Source organism: Ursus americanus, chromosome 5, assembly GCF_024610735.1.
Source record: "Ursus americanus isolate L20-20 chromosome 5, mUrsAme1.1.p, whole genome shotgun sequence".
Classification (NCBI taxonomy): Eukaryota; Metazoa; Chordata; class Mammalia; order Carnivora; family Ursidae; genus Ursus; species Ursus americanus.
In genome coordinates this window covers 18599824-18620278 of record NC_142131.1, presented here as the reverse complement: position 1 = coordinate 18620278, position 20455 = coordinate 18599824, and the positions used below count along the sequence as shown (strand labels likewise).

The window sequence follows — 20455 nt, the reverse complement described above, 5'->3', positions numbered from 1 at the left end:
ATTTAAGAACTGCTTCCCACTTTATTATTTGGTAAAGAAAATCTTTTACTTTTTGTGTTTTTCTTTTTCTTTTTGGTTTCATGTAGATTTTTCACAAGGCAAACTCATAGATATATTTGTTGTTCAAGTTCTCCTTCAAGGGGCACCGGGATGGCTCAGTCAGTTGAGCGTGTGACTCTTGATTTCAACTCAGGTCATGATCTCGGGCTCTGCTCAGTGTGGAGTCTGCTGGAGATTCTCTCTCTCTCTCTGCACCTCCCCACCACTTGCATGCCACTGTATAAATAAATAAATAAATAAATAAATAAATAAATAAATAAATAAATAAATAAAATCTTATTTAAAAAAAAGAAAAGATTTTTGCCAGCTATCCCATAACATGAAATCAGCTTTATGAAGTAATTTACAATCTCTTGGCATTGCTTTTAGATGGTTGCTTGCTCCCAGGCGATTAACTCAAAGACTTCTTAAACTGTGGAGATTTTACAGGTGAAATAGCAATCTGTGTGATGTTGATTAAGGATTATTAAAATTATCTCTTCCATACTTAGTATATCTCCTCCATAATGATATAGGAATATTCCAACACTAGCTCAATTCCTTCAAATTAAAGTTTGTATCCACAAATCTCCTGTTAAAATGCAAGTTTGTGGGTGATAGCAAACTCATCAGCATATAAAAATTGTGCGATCAACTCATTATTACACAAGCCTACATGAAACGCGATGAGCTTTGAGAAGGGACCAAAGGGAAAGTTATGAAGTTGGTTTGTGTGACACACGTAAGGACTCAGTTGTGACAGTTCCAAACAGAGCAGTATGGAGATGTGGAATGCTAGGAAGGGATTGGCTAACAGAATACAATTGAGAAAAAGAAATGAATCTGCCTCATAATTTATCTGGGCCTACTTGTCTTAACCTGTTGTTTTAAGGAGTTAATAAATACGAGGGTCTTTAGGGTATTTGCATGCTACAGAGAAGAAAAGAAGAAAAGATAGTGGTGTTACTTCTTTCCTACCCTTGGTGATATTGAAGTGGGTTGACCAAGGGCTCATTAACTCCAGCATGGCCAGTACCAATCCCATGAGGCCCTCTTCTGATTTTAGGGTAGCGGTGGTCATACTTAGAAGGCATCAGCAATCCGGTTGCTGATATTGTCTCTGTTTTCTTAGTACAATGACAAAGCACAAATTCCCTGAGCACTGAGCCAACCAGTTGTTGTGGAGGACTGTTCTGGGCACTGTTTTATAGGAACTTGCTCAAGGGAACTCTGCCCAGAGTCTTGCTAGTAGTACCTGATAGATACGTTTCCGTTTCCCTTTGAAGGTGGTATAGATGACATGGACCACTCTCTCCTAGTTGGTCTATGGCTTCAGTTCCTCAAGCTCCTCTTCTGGCCAGATACCAATTGCTGGAGTGTCTTAGCTTGCTGCTGGGCTCACTTACTTTCTGTTTCTATAGCAGTATTTAATAGGCTGGTACTAGGATGAGACCCACCTAGAGAGTTTAATAAAAATGCAGATTTGAAGTACCCACCCCTAACCTACTGAATCAAAATTGCCCCAGGAAATTTTTCTACATGCTGAAATTGTTGATACACTACTTCGCAGTCCCCATCAGTGATCTCATCATTAGCCATAGCTTTAAGTACCATTTGTTTGCTTCATTACTTGCAAATTTATATCTCCACTACAAACCACTCTTTGAAGCTCTAGTCTCATATATTTTGTTGCCCCTAATTTCTCCACTTGGGTGTTTCATAGGTATCTCCAACTTAACATGTCCAAACAAAATGTTTAATATTCCCTCAGAACCTGTTCCTCCAACATTTTTCCATATCTCAATAATTGGGGCCATCTTTCCCAAAGTTTCTTCAGCATTATTCATTCCTTCCTGCATATTACCCACAGTATCCAACCTCTGAGCAAATTCTGTTGATCCTACCTCCAGATTATGCCATGGCTTCGTATGTTTTTTTTTTTTTTCCACATTCATCCCCTACCTTTTTTCTAGCCCACCGTGTGCCTTATGTGACTACTGAAATTGGCTTCTAATTGGTCTCTCTGCTTCACCTTTAGCTTGCTTCCAACTTATTCTCTGTGTTTAGGAGCCAGTGCCATCTTTTAAACATGCCATGTACGTCCTCTGTTGAAACCCTTAAATGGCTTCCCACTCCTCTTTAAATTCAGTTCATACATCTTTTTTTTTTTTTTTAAGATTTTATTTATTTGACAGAGAGAGACAGCCAGCGAGAGAGGGAACACAGGCAGGGGGAGTGGGAGAGGAAGAAGCAGGCTCCCAGCGGAGGAGCCTGACATGGGGCTCGATCCCAGCACTCTGGGATCACGCCCTGAGCCAAAGGCAGACACTTAACGATTGAGCTACCCAGGCGCCCCTCAGTTCATACATCTTAGTGTGGCTTCTATAACAGTGCCTGGCCAGTATGGTGGACCTCACCAGTCTGCCCCCGCCCCCAGCACTCTGCCCCTCACCCACTGTGTTCCAGCCACAATGACTTTGCCTTGGTTCCCTGAGGGTCCCCTGTCTTGAAACATTTGTGGGTACAGTGGCCTCTTCCTGGAATGCTTTTTTCCCTGGTCCTTGGCTCCTCAGATTGCAGATCCCTTCACTCAGGTCAGGGATTAGGTTAAGTGTCATGTTCTTAGGGAGACCGTCCTCATCATTCAGTTTATTCAGGCCTTCCTCATCCTCAGCACACAGTATTCTCCCAGTTCATTTTTCCTTTCCTCTATAGTACTTGGCATGTTGTGGTTATTTATTCATTCACTGGTGTTTTCCTTGTGAGACTGTATGCTACGAGAGGGTGAGAACCATGTCTGCTTTCATCACTACTGTACACTCATCACCTAGAACCATGCTGAGCCAATAAAAACCACTCAATGCATATTTATTAAATGAGTTAATTAAGGTTTAGATTTTGTTTGTTTGTCCTTAATATAGGGCCAATAAATGTTAGATGGGGAATAGATTTGGGTGAGACTTTTAATAATAACTGATTTCATATTGAAAGTGGAAACCTACAAACTAAAGCCTAACATGGGGGCGCCTGGGTGGCTCAGTCATTAAGCGTCTACCTTTGGCTCAGGTCATGATCCCAGAGTCCTGGGATCGAGCCCCACATCAGGCTCCCTGCTCAGCGGGAAGCCTGCTTCTCCCTCTCCCCTGCCTGCTGCTCCCCCTACTTGTGTTCTCTCTCTGTCAAATAAATAAAATCATTAAAACAAATAAAAAATAAAAAAATAAAATAAAAAATAAAACCTAACATGGAGTTGTAATAATTCAAATCTACCCCATATTTCATCTGTCATCCTTTTATATAGTTTAACATAAACATTTAACGACATTAACTAGCCAACACTTCTTTTACTTGTGTAATTCACAGTAAGATTTTGTACCACAATTTTTAAACATTCAGCATTCCAGAAGTAGTAATTTTTTTTATTTATATGGAATAAGAACAAACACAAGGTTGACCTTAAATACAGGTGTAAAATGGCCATTTGCCTACACACTCTGACTTGAGGGAGGTTATAAAAGCAAAAACAACTAACAGGTACTCATTAACTCTTGATTGTTGTTCCTGAAATGTCACCATTTTGAATTTTGTCTTCTCCTTGGGGTTCTGTTAAAATTATAGGTACATGAAAGGTCATTATCAAAGTTCAATGTACATGAGATCTATTGCGTCACTTTTATCCTAGTAGAACTGTATAGCAATAAAATAATTTTCTTCTTCTAGGAGTAAGAGTGATCTTTAAGAGAAAACTGATCCCCATATAACTCTATGATAGCATAATTTTATTGTTAAACAAATATTTATGTAGGTTTCTGCCCATTACTATGCTGTGAGCTCATAAGAGCAAATAAGGAGTCCATCATTAGGACATCACATCATAGAATTCACAAAATTGTATTGAAAGAATGAATAAGTAAATCAAATATATAATAGCAACTTTTTGTGGCTGGTGCCAGTATTTAAAATAAAAAATTCTGTACAACAATGAAATGATGTTAAAACATGCATAATTATGCTTATGGACTTTGGAGGAAGAAATAAGACCTAAGTGGCCTTTTTTCATTGATAATGCATAAAGTGTTTGATACTGGATACCAGGTGTCACACTTGGTGTTTTTAGCCATTGTAGTACAAATTTGCTTTGTCAGCTCTTATATTCGGTCCTTTGTTTTCTCCTTCCTTCCTTCCTTCCTTCCTCCCTTCCTCCCCTCCCCTCCCCTCCCTCCGTTCGTTCTTTCCTTTTCTTTCTTTTTCTTTCTTTCTTTCTTTCTTTCTTTCTTTCTTTCTTTCTTTCTTTCTTTCTTTTTCTTTTCTTTTCTTTTCTTTTCTTTTCTTTTCTTTTCTTTTCTTTCTTTCAGTTGAAGTGTATTTGACATACAATGTTACACTCGTTTCAGGTGTTTTCTCCTTTTTCATCTAGCCATTTTCACCTTCTATGCGTGGCTTATTTTTGTTAAGTGGTGCAAATATTGAGTAACGTGTATTGACGTTGGCACACTTTCACAACCCGCCTGTGGCCTTTCTCCTCATTACCTTATCTGACACTCTTTAAACTGTATTTTTACTATTCTTGCACAACTGATTCTAGTGAAGTAGAAAAGCCTTCATTTTTAATCCCCTGTCTGCTGTTTTTCTCACAGCAGGAGCTGTGGCTACTTCTGGGGTATCATTAGCAAGTTAAATGCTGAATATCACATTTTGGATTGTGGCCTCTTATGAGTCATTTGTCTTTTGAACAAGGTGTGTCCAATGTTGGAAAGAAATCATAGCAAGGTCTACACTGGAGTGCCAACAAGTTTTTCAAAAGGAGTTGCCACACCCAAACCTAAAGCAGTTTTTTCAACAGCTAAGATTAAGAGTAATTAACATTTAATATGCCCCCACTTATACGTCCATTAAGTTTCCATGAAAATTAACATTTTAGCCATGTGTGTCAGCACTCATTTTAACTTCTTTATCTTTCAAAGATTTGTCTTTATTAGAATGGTCTTTTCTCCGCAGAGATCTTTGTTTTAGATTGAGTGCTTTTCTATAAAGAGTAATCCTGCTCTGTGAAGGCCAATGGTCTAGATGAACTGATGTCAAAATTGTGGCCTCTTTACAGGCCTCCATTGTTCATTATGCAGAGAAGGCTCATTTGAGTAGTGAGGAAAAAGAGCTGAATGCTCTGACCTTGTACAGCTTTCAGTGCTGAACTCTCCTACTAAATAAGTATATTCTTAAAGAGAGTGCTTTTTTGTTGATAGTCCATTTCAGTAGGAGGGGGAATTCCTTGGTAGACCTATCTTCTAAGACTTTACAATATAAAAACAGTTAAAAGGTATTTTTTAAAATCATTTGTTAACCTTTTCTGTTCGTGTAAAAGTAGCCATATTTTTTTACTATTATATAGTTTTCTGTGACTTTTTTTTGTGCACAACTTGGGATTTAAAATCCTTCTGTGTATTTGAGAAAACCCTATCTAACGTATATAAAGTTAAGTGGAGTTGTTGTAGTATTTATTAATGTTTTTGTATGAAGATAATTGTCCTAAGTCAAAAAGATAAGCCCTATCATAAGTGTGTACCCACACATATGATGGGAAGCCTATGGGGAAAGAGTGGGAAGATGGAGAACATTGTCCTTTCTTGCACATAAGCAGACATATTCCCTCATTTGAGAGACTTTGCATGCATACTCTAAACTGCTCCAAAATCCTTCATCATTCTTGCTGCTTACTTCAAAATTCAGTCTAGTCAATCAATCTTGCAATTCCTGGAACTGGCGCATTATTCAAGATTCTTAAACCCAAGGGGAAAAAAGTGCCCATTTTTTGCTCTTGATTCTTTAATTTCATTAATATACCCTAAGATTGCTTTAGCTATTTTAGCTATTGGAAATAAATCATAAAGATAGCTTTAGGTGTCATACAGTACAAATCATCTTGCACCTTGCCTGTTCTCCCTATGCTAGGTTTTTGAAATGTATGGAAGCCCCTGTGTGAGGTCTGGCTTATGCATCTTACTGGCTGTGCTGTTTTGCTCTGCGTGAATGTATTGTTGCCTGTTTGTTCCTTCCTTTCTTGGTGGTCTCTTGGATGATTTCCACTCTTTTGTTCTTCCATACAGTACTTCTGTGACCCATACGGCGTAGTGGTTAACAGACTCAGAACTAGATTGCTTGTGTTTGTGGTTCCACCACATTGTGCAACTGTGGCAAGTTATAAACTGCTGTGCCTCAGTTTACTCATCTGTAAAATGCAGTACGTTTTCTATGGGATAGGTATGTTAGGAGCATAACAGAGCAAAAGCACAGAAAGGACTTGGAACGGTGCCTGACACATAGAAAGTATGGTACAAGTGTTAGCTGTTACATCTATTAACACAGTCCTTCTACATACCTCCTGAAGTGTTTAAGTGTGACATTTTCTCTTGGGTAGATACCCAGAAGGGTAATTTCTGGGCCCTAGCAATGGAATATCTTTACTTTTACTAAAAAATTGTTAAATTGTTCTCTAGAGACATTGTACCAACTTATCCCTGTTGTGCATAAGTTCCTTTTTTATCCTCCACTTCAAGTCTATTGTCAGACTTCTAATTTTTTTTCAGTCTGACGGGTTACAGATTAGCTCTGTTATTTTAATTTGCATTCCCTGATAAAGAGTAAAGTTGGAAATTTTTTCTAATTGGCCTTTCTGGGAATTGCCATTAATATTCTTTGCTTAAAACAAAATATACAATACTTTATACAAGCATATGAAGTTAAAATATAAGGAAACTCATTTTTTACCTCCAGGAGGAAGGGGCAGAAGAATAGGACTTAGCTGATCAGTAACATTTTATTTCTTTATTTTTTTCACACTGATCAGGATTTTATTTAAACGCTAGTGAACAATACTGTAGAGATATTGATATGTAAATTTCTAAAATGCTGCATCTTAAATTTAGTTGGTGAAGACCACGTTTATCTATAAGCATGAGTTTAGTCCTCCGCATAGAAATGAGATACTAGACTGTAAAAAAAAAAGCTTCCTACTGTTTGAAAATCCCGATTTATCAAGTAGATTGTAAAAATGCATAGATCTTTAACAAGAGAATTGGCTGTACAAGAATACTTCCCTTTCACAGTATTCCTTTTTACTTCATATGGGAGTTATTGCTTCTGCTGTAGGATTGAACTGCTATAGCACTAAAAAGCAATTATTTAGGGAAGAGGCAGAAAAAGGGAATGTATGTAAGGCAGTATTTCTTTTAGGTACAATAACGTAGTATTATAGGAAGACAAGATAAAAATTACTCAAGGCTAGCTTGGTTCTCACTGAATAAAAACAGTGGGGTAAATACTGAGCTCCTCTGCATCAGTCTACTAATCAATGCCTTGGTTGCCATATTGGTAATCCCTGGAGTAAGGCATCTTGGTACTGTCCATGATACTCATCTGAGTATTCTGCCTGACAATCGCTTTCACTAATTTCAGACCCATTTGTTCCTGTTCCTTGGCTTTCGTTGTGAATGACAGGTTCTGTGGGAGTGGCTCAGTATTTGGGATCATATACTTGCCGCCCAAGCCCACACACACTGATTCCTTCCTGGGAAGCAGCTTTGTTGGTTCCCATCTGTAGAGAGATTGTCGAGTTGTCTGCTGGTTGTAATGTTAGCTTCTGGTCCCTGGTGCTAACATCTCCACCTGGCTGGCTCCTTTGTTGGTTCCCATCTGCAGACTAATTGTGGTCTGGTCAAAAGGTTTGTCAGTTTGCATTTGGGGATCATAAAGATGCCTCCTAGACCCATACTGTCATACCTGCCTGGCTGGTGCATTTTTTGGTTCCCGTCTGCAAACCAATTACACTTTGGCCAGCTTTTAATTTTTCTTCATCAAAATGTCTTGTTTTTCAGCATACTTAATGCCAATGTCAGTTGTTGTATGGAATCCTTTTGTTTTAGCCAGACCTGCCAGAAGCCACCAGCATAGTCTCAACCTGGGTCATGTTTCCATTCTCAAAAAGATCATTTGCTTCAAATATGTCATGTGGCTTTAATAAAGTTGCCAATATTCGCCAACTCAGGCCAGTTTAACGAGGACTCATTAACCTTCACTGAGCCTGACTGTAGCGTGTTTATGAGCCCGGAGAGGATGACGTCATCTTTTAAGCCCAGCAGAAAGTTGGTGCCGGTGTGCATGCCTGTCACCTCTTCTATCTAATTTCAAAGATCTTCTTCTGCTTGATGATCGTGCTTGGAAGAGATCTTGTTCTTGACCTCTGCCGAGAGCCTGTATATAAGGGCGTTGTTGAAGAGGGTCATAGTGGTTCAGGTGCCAGGAAGAGGCTGCCCTCAGGTCTAAGAGTTTCTCTTCCTTGACTTCCCCACTCCAGGCCCTGAGCAGTGGCTGCAGTGCGAGATGCTCAGAGCTCGCTCGCCTGGGTGGCACAGGAGATACCCTGACCTGTAACATTTTATTTCTTTAAACACCAAAATTTGCAGAACATTTGGAAAATGTTTATTTGTTTTATCTGGGTGATGAGGACCTGGTCGTATTTTATATTGTCATTTTCATAATGTTTTCAATATTTCATAATTAAAAAAAATCAATTTAGGTTTCGTTATCAAGCCAGGGAATCACGTTTGGGATTCAGCAATTAAAAAGTGATAGCGAAATTTTAAATATACATGTTACTATAAGAAAACCAACTACTGGCAGTAACATTTTAATCTTAAAAGTGTAAATAGTAGAATTAAAATAATGATAGCATTCCATTTATTTTAAAAATATAGAAAATAGGGGCGCCTGGGTGGATCAGTTGGTTAAGCATCTGCCTTAGGCTCAGGTCTTGATCTCAGGGTGCTGGGGTCAAGCCCCGTGTCTGGTTCCCTGCTCAGCAGGAGTCTGCTTCTTCCTCTCCCTCTGCCCCTCCTCCTGCTTGTGCTTGCTCTCTCTCTCTCTTTCTTTCTCAAATAAATAAAAATCTTTAATAAAAAAAATTTAAAACAAATATGGAAAATATATTTGGAGAGAAAATTCTCCAACTTCCTGACAATAGAGGATGATTATAGTATGATAAAATAATAAAGTATCCTGTAGAATATTGTATTTTAAATGTTTTACTGAATATGTTACCAATATTAATTATGTCCATTAAATTTTACTTAGATATTGTATAAAAGTACCATTTTTCTTAATCTTAGAATGATTTCTATTTTTTTTAAGATTTTATTTATTTGACACAGAGAGAGCGCACAAGCAGGCAGAGGGGCAAGCAGAGGGAGAAGCAGTCTCCCTGCTGAGCAGAGAGTCCGACTTGGGGCCTATTCCAGGACCCCGGGATCATGACCTAAGCCGAAAGCAAACGCTCAACCGACTGAGCCACCCAGGCGCCCCAGAATGATTTCTATTTTAGATATCATTAAAATGGGTTAAATGTGCTGTTATTGCCAATGTAAGGAGGCAAATGACATAAACGCGTCTGCTATCATTGTTTATCTATGAATATATGTAATATTTAATTTGGCATGCAATGCTCTTTGTAATAATTACTTAATTTGATTAACATCATCTAGATAGTTTTCTTACCTATGTTGAAAAGTTATGAGTTCAGAGCAAAAAATGCAACTTAAATTTTACCCATTAGGATTTGAAGGCTAAAGGGTCCATTTTCCTGGACAGTGATGACTAGAACTCTAAATGAGTCTTTGAGGAAAGTACCAGGTAATCTTTTGTGGATTTAAAAAATCATTATAAATTTGTTCAATTCCTGTGCTTTGAGACTACATGGGAACATGAAATCACCTATCCTTCATATTTCTCAATGTGTTTCCCATAATAAATTTTTATTATTTTAGGAAGATTTTTGATTTGATTATACTAGTACTCTGAATCAGATTTTCCAACACAGACTATCATAGCTTATGCAACGCTTCAGTGGTATAAGGATAGAATAATATATAATAAAACTATTGGTCTCTTAATTTTCTAGATCCCAAAGTAACAAAGTCTAATAACATTCAGACCTGGCAATCTGAAAATCATGGCAATTTGAAAATTAGGTAAATTGTGGATTTAGTAGTCAGGTATTTAAAAACAGCTGTATTAGGGCGCCTGGGTGGCTCAATCGGTTAACTGTCTGACTGTTGGTTTCGGCTCAGGTCATGATCTCATGGGTCATGAGATCAAGCCCCATGTCAGGATCCTCACTCATTGGGGAGTTTGCTTGAAGATTCTCTCCCTCTGCCCTTCCCCTATCTCTGTCTTACATTAATAAATAAATCTTTAAAAAATTTTAAAAATTAAAAAAAAACAGCTATATTGAAACATTTTTAAAAAACAAAGTATACACATTTAAAGTATACTATTTGGTAAGTTTTATATATATATCTATATATCTATATATATATCTATAAAATTATCAATACAGTCAAGATTATGACATACCCATCACCCCCCAAAATTTCTTCTGACCTCTTGGTAATCCTTCACCCCATTCCCTCATTTCCAACCAACCACTGATCTATTTCCTGTCACAAAAGATGAGTTTGTATATTCTAGACTATTACATATATTTTTTTGCATATTAACGCTATTCATTAACACTGCACAGGTAAGGGGCACCTGGGTGGCTCAGTCGGTTAAGTGTCTGTCTTCAGCTCAGGTCATGATCTCAGGGTCCTGGGATTGAGCCCTGCATCGTTCTCCCTGCTCAGCAGGGAGTCTGCTTCTCCCTCTCCCTCTGCCACTCCCCCTGCCTGTGCTCTCACTCTCTCTCTCTCTCTCTCAAATAAATAAATAAATAAATAAAATCTTTGAAGAAAAAATACTGCTCAGGTAAATTCCAAACCAGGATATAAAAGTATTAGATACTAAGTCTAAATAATTTTTACGTACTCATTCATTCCTTAAGAAGGGTCTAAAATACAGCTTATTTCTAACTATAATCTTCAATCAAAACTTATCCAGTTGACTTTGGCTTTTGGCCAAGGTGGGATAAGAGGGCAGATAGGTTGCAAGAGGATGTGTGTATTAGTTACCTATTGCTGCATAACAAATTATACCAAAACTTAGCAGTTCAAATGGCAGATATGTAATTCTGAAGGTCAGAAATCCAAGAGTAGCTTTGTTGGGTGATTTTGGCCCAGGCTGTTTCATGATGTTGCAGTCACACTGTTGGTGAGGGCTGCAGTTATCCAAATGCTTGACTTCACTAGAAATTATCTTCCCAAGATGGCTTACTCATCTGCCCATTGGCCAAAGGCCAAATTCCTCACTGGCCTACTCCTGCTGTTAGAAGGCATCAGACCCTCATATTTTGGTCTTTTATAGGATTGTTCAACATAGTGTTGGGCTTCCTACAGAAAGAATGTTACAAAATAGAGAATGAGCATGACCAGAATGAAAGTTGAATTATGTTGGAAGTCATATACCGTCTCTTCTCCCATATTCTCCTGACCATCAGAACAACCGTGGTTCACTATGGGAGGGGACTACACAGCTGAATCACTGTAGGAGCTGGATGTCACTGAGGCCATCTTGAAGGCTAGCTGCCACAATATGTTTAGGCTATTTAAAATCAAACTGTTAAACAAGTTTTAAGACTCATGTAATCAGCCCATAAACCCACATTGGCCATATCTGTTTGCCTGTAATTTATGGGCTGATTACATAACAGTCTTACAATTTATTGAATAATAATTTTATAAGCACATATTTACTTAACAATTTATTACCAACATTTGAAAGTAACAATACTGCATTTCCTTTAAATGTCCTGTGTTGGGGTGCCTGGCTGACTCAGTCGGTAAGGCACGTGACTCTTAATCTTGGGGTGGTGGGTTCGAGCTCCATGTTGGGGGTAAAGATTACTTAAAAATAAGATCTTTAATAAATAAATAAATATCCTTTATATTTTAAAAACTTTTTGTTAAATCTGGTAGATTTCATTCCTCTTTGGTTATTTTTAATATATATTTAAGTATTTATGAGAGTTTCAGAACAAAAGAGAACCATCTGTATCAGTTAAACCTTCAACATGTTATAAAAGAATCTGAATCCATTATATATAGTATTATTCTCAAGAATTAATAATAAGGGGTGCCTGGATGGCTCAGTTGGTTAGGCATCTGACCCTTGATTTCAACTCAGGTCATGATCTCAGGGACCGAATCCCACTTGGGCTCTGTGCTGGGCATGGAGCCTGCTTTAGATTCTCTCTCTCCCTCTGCCCCTCCCCATTGTTCATGCACATGTGTGTGTTCTCTCTAAAAAAGGAAAGAATAAGCATTAAATTAAGAAAGATTCACTAATTCAATATTTATTTTTCACAAGTTCTACTGTAGCAAAAAGTTGTTCATATGAAGATTGTGATTATTCACACTTTTCAATGCATTTCCAATATTTTAGGTGTAGTTACATTTTAAAAATTCTTTACAGTGTTGCTTTGAAAACTGGTGTGGGGAGACATAAAGAGGATGATTCGAATGTAAAAATAAATCCCACTTAGAAATTCAGCATACTTTTAAAAGATCATCTAAAGCTAAATGATAGCTTATACTTAAACTCTAATAAAGACTCAAAATATTAATAGATGTTCTCCTATATTACCAGTAATAGAGTATGTGACTCAAAATAAGCCCCCAGTGCAAACAATGAAAACTAAATTGAGCACAGCATCAAAAATCTGGCAGTGAAATCACTTTGCCCCACCCTATAGCACATGCTGTTCCCAAGGAAGAAGCAGTACGTTCTAAGGCTTAAGGTTTGGCAAAGGTTCTCATCATTCTCAGACCTCCTTCAAACTCCCAAATCTGTATTCAATTTCATTATTCTTTTCATACCCCTGCCTGCCCTGTCTCCTCTTGCTGATCGCTTTATAAAACCTCAGGAATATCTGCACAATTTGATGTAATTTTAACTGCATCCCAAAACAGCAGGATATAAAGCGAGTAGGTGAACTAGCTTGCCTTTGCTTAGTGAGTTGAAGACTTACGAAGGGTAGTGGGGGGCACTGTATGTCAGCTGGCTGACAAAACTGAGTAGACTAATAAGCTTTGACTGTTCCATTTCCAAAATAACTCTTTATTTTCCTGATACTCCATGACTTTGTTAAGAGTGCATCAGTCACTGACGGTGCAAGGCACATTGGCTTCTCAGACTCCATCGGGCTCCCTGAGTGTAACTGGCATAGCACACATGCACGGGCACAGCACATGACAGGGCGCAGGGCTCTGGGTATCTCTACTCCCAAGAATGAATGTGGAACCTAATTTGTCATTATTATTATTATTATCGTTAAATAATAACTTTTTATTATGTTATGAATTTCTTCAAGATAAATTTTAATTAAATTAGGAATGTCAGTATTAAGGTCTTGTTTCCTAAATTTGGTCCTTAAATCAGAATGCTTTCATTAGATTAATTTTAATCATTCATTACATTAATCAGTATTTATTGAGTTTCTAATAAAGGCCAAGCAACCATGTTCACAGTGGTGAATAAAAAAGGGCAAGGTTTCTACTCTGGGCATAAATACCTTAGCATTTGAGACTGACATAAAGGCGTAAATAGACACACATCAGGTAGTGCTGAGTGTTATGGTCAAAATCAGTTGGAGGGAGATGCTGTCGGAGAAGGCATCACTGTGGAGATGACATGGGAACTGAGAGGAAATGCAAAAACTGAGGCAGGAACGTTCAAGGCAGAGAAGATGGCAAGTATGAAGGAAGGCCCAGAGGCTAGAACAAGCTGGACAGCCTTGAGCAGCAGAAAGGACAGGATAGCCATCACTTAGTGAACAGACAAAAAGTCTTAGAAAATGGGGCCAAGAGGTGGGCAGGGCCTCGACATAGCATGTCTTTAAAATTAAATTTTATTTTCTTTTTTCTCAGTTTAGTAAAATACATAGACCATCTACCTCTTCGTAACAGTAAATTTCAAGTTAAAGGACTAGCTGGTGAGAATGTCATTCTTTTGGCTACTTATGTCCGAAACGACTTAATTTGCTGATGATGTCTCCAATTGGGGAGATGTAGTGTAAGTAACATGGAGCTTACAGCCAAAATCATATACGACATTTGTAAGCAAGCAGTCAGGACTAGCATATCAAGAGGAAGGATCGTATCCACCCTTTGCCTTAATGGAATACTGCATCCATCTATTAATTTTGTGCAAATAGTTGAATTGGAAGTTGTTTTGTCTATAGATTTGTGCCCCTCACTAGAATGAGATATGCCAATAGGGGTGCAGGTAAGTCCTTGAACCCCAGCTTCTAATATGGTTGACTATCAGATAGATTTATTGTGGTTGAAAATGTAAATTGTTGGACTGTATACTTTTTTTTTAAAGATTTTATTTGTGTTTGAGAGAGAGAGAGTAAGAGAGAGAGGGCATGCATGAGTGAGGGGAGGAGCAGAGGGAGAGTGAGAAGCAGGTTCACCGGGATCCCAGGACCCCTGGGATCATGACCTGAGCCGAAGGCAGACACAACCAACTGAGCCACCCAGGCACCCCAAGGACTATATACTTTTTAAAACTATCATAAATGAGTTTAAATGCAGTAGATCTGACATTTCTTTCTGAGATATTTCAAAGTCTAAGGAAAGAGAAATTTATCTCTTTGTGTTTCTAGGACTTACAACTTTTGCCCAAAGTGATCAAATTTAAAAACAAATAAATCTGATGTTACAGTGAATTACTTGCTACTCAATGTCTAAGCATTGGGGGCTCATTCTTCAGAATTGAGACAGCTGACAACCACTCAATGTATTTGGTCCTTGACTGATGTGTTTTTATCTTTATGGTTTCAATATATATGTATTAGAAGTGAAACTAACATAGTAAAATAAATATCCCATGTGAGTGAAAAAATAAGCACTGTGATTTCTCAAGAAAAAAACTAAAATACAAACCTTGTCATGGGCTTCTTGTTACTGCACCAGCACAAAACAGTGTTGATTATGCAAGGAGGGGACCGCCAGGGCTAGATGAAGTGCCCCTTACGGTACAATCTTGTTAGCAACCTGACCAACACAGGGTGTAGACTACGAAGGCCCAGGAAGCACAGACCTAAAGTTTGGGCAGATTATGAAATTTGCATCTCGGCTTTACAGAATGGTTTCTTTTACATGTATTTGCTTCCAAAATAGCTACTTCTCATTAAGACTCCCTCCCATTTTGTTGTTTGTACATTTGTTTTATAGAGGAAAATGTCTTCCCTTAGAGATATAGTATTAAATGCCACTGAGCTAGCACGAAGTTTAGCACGTTTAATATAGATTTTGTATAAATATAAACATTGATAATATAAATTTAAATTTGTAAATTAATTTAGTTCAGACAAGTGAAAATTAACGTATGGAAGGAAAGACAGCATATAAATATGATTCACTGTCAACGTTGATGTGGAATTCAAGAGATCTGGATTTTATACCCTGACTTGTTATTTGTTAATTTTGTGCCTGTTTCACCAGCTATGAAATTTGAATAATATACTGTAAAGTGTTTGGAATAGTAAAGTGTGGATGTACATATATGTGTATATAATTCACCATATTTAGAATTAAGTTCATTATATGATGTGTCCATGAAGTACTACAGGCTTAACACAGTGCCTCGAAGAACATCAGCACTCAGTATATTATTATCTCTCCTTAACAGCCAGGTTTTCCCTTTGTTGTACCCCCAAAAGGTACTTGGACATTTTGCATTCTACTCTCTTAATATTATATCAGGACCGAGTTACCTCGAAAATAACTTTTTACCTATATGCAGTTAGCAATCAGGAAAAGAAAAAGAAATGGGGCGAGGAGAGAAATAAATTTATTTTCCTTTTTTAGGGGATCCCAGATGACAAGAACTTATACGCCTCTCCATTTACTGGCATTATTCATCTGAACATACAGATATTCCTTCTTTGAGGGCTATTATTTTGTCTCTGAGGCTTTCTTGGCTTGTGTTTGCTTAGTAAGAGGGTAAGAAACATTTTTCCACCTTTCCTTTCCTTTAGAGAACGTACAGATGGGATGGTGTGCTCACGTAGCTTAACGCCGCAGGAGAGGGCAGCAGTTTCAGGGACTTGCTGTGACTTACTAAGGCCCAGAACAGTAGTATGGATGAGGTCAGAGGGTGGCGTGCCCTGTCCATCCAGGCCCTGCTGATCTGAATCTGACTTCCTTGGAGTTGATTGCCTTTGCCTTTATTCAGTTCCTTCCAGGCCCATCAGGATCTTAAAAATAAGACAGAGAATTTCAGGTGAACACAATTGCTTGGCAAGTCCCCTAAGAAACGCTCTTGTGTAAGTGGGTGCAGCATTACTTTTGCAAGTGCTTCCAGTTCCATTGTCACCTAGGTACATTTATATGCCTTCATCCCTGAAAACACTTCAAAGTGTTCATGTGAATTTCAAGTTGATTTCCTTCTGCCATGTGTGACTATTTGATGCTGAGGATCCTTTGCAGACAGAGAGAATGGATAACATGTTCTGTCTAGAACCAGAGCTCAAGAGTCTCCAATGACTTTACTCACTGTGCCTAGGCCAGGAACTGGAGGATCTCAGCAATTCACCTTTGTTGGGTCCTCAGTGGTCATTTCATTGCCTTATGTACTTAACATATTTTAATTTACTTCCTGCTTTTCAAGTTGGTCTTAGAAATTTGTTTTTAAAGCCCAATAAACAGGCAAGTCCCACAGTTTAATTCCCTTAGTCAGTGTTGAGTCATTACTGTATTCTCACCTTCACAGCAGATGTCATCATTGGGATTTGGGATTTGCTGAAATAGTTTCCTCTGAATAAAAAGTTTCACAACTTCATGTAGGTTAGCATTTTCATTGTGTCTGATTTTTAGCATGCTTGACTAAGTTTAAATGCTGGTAACTGGCTGAAAGTAACCAAACCAAAGGAACTGGGATTGGTATCACAGATTCTTGGAAATCAGTTATGGTTAAAGATTAGAGTGGACTCTGCGGCTGCCTGTCTTTTTTATGTAAACATAAAGTTCAAGGGTCACACATGACATAGAAAAAATAAGTATTTAGCTTCTGCAAAACGTTTTTTAACTCTTTAAGTAGTTTCCTGATCGTACCCTGTTTGCAAAGTAAATGAAACAATTGAACTTCCTGGATGATGGGTTTTAGCAGAAGTGTATCAGGTAGCAAACTTACCTCGTAGGTGAATCACAGTATTTTTCACCTGCAGTTGAAGATAACACTGCTCTGTCCCAGGTCATTCCCCAGACCTTTGAGATACTGTTTCTGGCCTTGAGTCTACTTAGGGAACAGATCACTCTCCATACCCATCTGATTTAATGTCCTCTACTCTATCTGGCCCTCAATAGGTAAACATCCCCTACGTGGCCAAAAACAACAAAGTTGAGAAAACTTGGCTGAATCTAGAAACCTGTGATTAGTCTGCCTCTTCCCATACCAAGAGCTACGATCTTGCTTGTTTCCCAAGGTCTGACTTCGGGCCCTGTTCTCTGCTGACTGACCTCAGCACCTCTCTAATATAAGAATTTGGACTTTCCTCTCTCTGCCTCATTTCATCCTCTTTCTTTGCACCCTACTACTAATCTTTACACTGCAGATACTTTTGGTTTTTCTCCTTTCTTTGAATGGACTTTTAGGTTTCTCCAGGCATGGTGTTCCTATCTCCTGTGCCTTCCAGACATTCGTTCTCCATTCCTCCCACTCCCCCTGCTACTTCCCCAATCCTATGTACCTCACTGAGCAGTCTGGTCTCAGGAGTGAGCTTCTTGCATCTTAGCCTATTGGACTTTTGGCCACTAACCTTCCCCATCATCTGATGGACTTCACCAACCTGTCAGTCCGTTGGTGATGCCCTCAGTTCTTTAAAAGACAGTATGGCTGGGGTACCTGGGTGGCTCCATTGGTTAAGCATCCAACTCTTGATCTTAGCTCAGGTCTTGAACTCAGCTCAGATCTTGATCTCAGGGTTATGAGTTCGAGCCCCACATTGGGCTCCACATTGGGTGTGGAGCCTACTTAAAAAAAAAAAAAAAGGAAGAGAGTATGGCTCTGTGCCGATTGATCCCTCTGTTTTCCCTTTGACTATTCCTTGCACTTTTTCTCACCACAAATTTCACGTCAGATAGGCAATATGAGAAAAACACAAATACTTCTTTTACTTACAATTTGAGTAAGGTTGTATCACCTAGCCCGTTTTAGATGTCACTCCACTAATCTTGTTTAATCTATTAACATGGGGTAGAGACTTAATGATAAATAAAATGGAATAAATTTTGCTAGCAGAAAGTAATGTTTTAGAAATATCTGCTCTTAAATAGGGATGTGTCCATTTAGATGAGGATTTAATAGTTCTCTGAAAGGCTTTGCTTGGATGCCCAGACTACTGCATACAGACTACTGCCATTCTTTTCTTTGATCTAAAACCATGCTTCTCAGATATTAACATTAATATGGGTTTGCATACAAAACAAACAGACAAATAACATACCTTGAACTTTATGGGCAAAATCACCTTTGAAAATAAATCCCTTTTGTTTGGCCCTTCAACTGAAAAAAAAATTTTTTTGAATTTAAATCATTTGCAGAGATTTAAAAATCAGGAAATTTCAACAGAAATCCAGATTTTTAGTTCAAAAAAATTTTAAATCTGACAGCACCACTACTTGCAGCAGCTATGAGCCGGTTCCAAGGAACAGCTGCCTCTTGACACGGGTATGTGCTTGTTGGCTTGACACAATTCCTGTCCTGCCGGCCTCCCTCACTTATATTAGCGGTTGAGCCTTACAGTCATTTGCATTTGTGATCCTTGTCTTAAAAGGCAGAGACTGGTTCGAACCAAAGACAATAAGGCATAGATTTTCACATAGCATTTTCTTTTGAAGAATTACAACATACAAACAATTACGAAGAATAAAATAACGGTCTTGTATTACCACCACCCAGAATAAGTCATTGTTAAGTTTTGGGAAATTTGCTTTCAGGGATTTCCCACTGTAGAATTTTATTAGGATGTGAAGCAGTTAATTTCTCCCTCAGCAAGCTTCCCCCATTCTTAAAGATTTTGCTGCCTTTTTCCTCACAAGATGTAATAATTTCAGGTTTGCAAAGTCTAGTCACTTTGTGACTAGGGCATTAGGCTTTCTTCAAATCGGAGACTTTACTGGTTCCTGGTTAAGGATTCTTTTTGGCCACTAGGCCCAAGGAGAAAACACGGTTGTCATTTGATTTCATAGTGGTTTAAATAGGACAAATTCACAGTTGTGCAAGTACTTTTTAAGTGATTGTTGTCAATCACTTGACAGTTGTAAGTACTTTTAATTTGTGAGTATTCATAAATGTGGAACATTTCAAGGCAGTTAGATTCATCTTAGTTCTGACCTTACCTGTTGGGAAAGGTATATTTTTCAGATTCTGGCCTGCTTTAGGCCAGTAGAAGTAAATAATACAGTCAAGTATTCATCCAGACTAAAGTTGAGAAATCCAGCTGCCTTTCTCATGTGGTGTGATATCTCTGGCCACACCTCCTCTGCCTTCAAACCTTTGCACCAAAGAGCTCTCCCCTTGGGAATGAGTGTGAATCCATTTGACTTTTGCTCAGACTACTTACATAATTATCAACTTCCGATTTGTGGTTGCTGTGCATTTTAGCTGTTCGACCCTACTTGGGGATTTAAGATGCAAATCATTTTTTAAATTAGGATTTAGACTCTTTTGCTTTCTCCCAAGAGATACTTTAATCCATAGTATGGCTGTGACATACAAATAAATGTATAATAAGGATATAAAATATATTTTCAATGAGATGAAGTATAGAGCTCAACACTTTGGTAATTATGTTTAATTTTGATATCAGTATCTTCCTTATTAAAAATATGCATTATCCCAGCAATAGCATGGATTAGATAGAATTCTGTGGTCTATTTGGGAAGCCTCACCATGTCGTAGCATGGTTTCTGTGGGAAAATACACTCTGTGATACACATATCGGGAAAGAATGCGAGGATGCTGGGACTCCGACTTTCTTACTCAGCCACAATCCCTGAGTGTGGTGAATGTGACAGTCGTTTGTGCTGATAGATTCCTGCAGACTCTGGTGTTCTTGTTGCCCACATCTGGCACCCCAGGCTAGAGCCCTGTCTCCTCCACTTTTCCCAGATCCATGAGCTATAGTTGGAACATTTTGGTACCTGCAACCCATCTCTTTCCCTATTTCTCTCTTTTTTTTGCATTTCTCTTCTGTTCGTTACCACGAGTGCGATATGGGTGAACATATCTTCTCCTTCAGAAGGAGTGTATTCACTTACAGCAACAGGCCATTTCTGGTTGTCTTTCTGTAGCAAATGCTTATTATTCTTATCTTAAAGATGAATTTGAAAATGCCTGTGTTAGACTCTTTTCTTTGTCTGTAATCAGGTAAATCACTGTCGTTGTTATTCCCAAATATACATCTCTATGATTCAATTCTAAGAAC

General features: G+C 38.3%; 1 protein-coding gene and 1 pseudogene across 3 annotated transcripts in view; one reads left to right on the top strand and one right to left on the bottom strand.

Annotated features, from left to right (window-relative positions):
* Positions 1-20455, top strand: part of ADGRV1 (adhesion G protein-coupled receptor V1) — a 507877-nt gene that overhangs the window by 258099 nt on the left and 229323 nt on the right. The gene's annotated exons all lie outside the window — the stretch shown is intronic.
* On the bottom strand, positions 7381-8210 carry LOC123791485 (calponin-3 pseudogene; annotated as a pseudogene).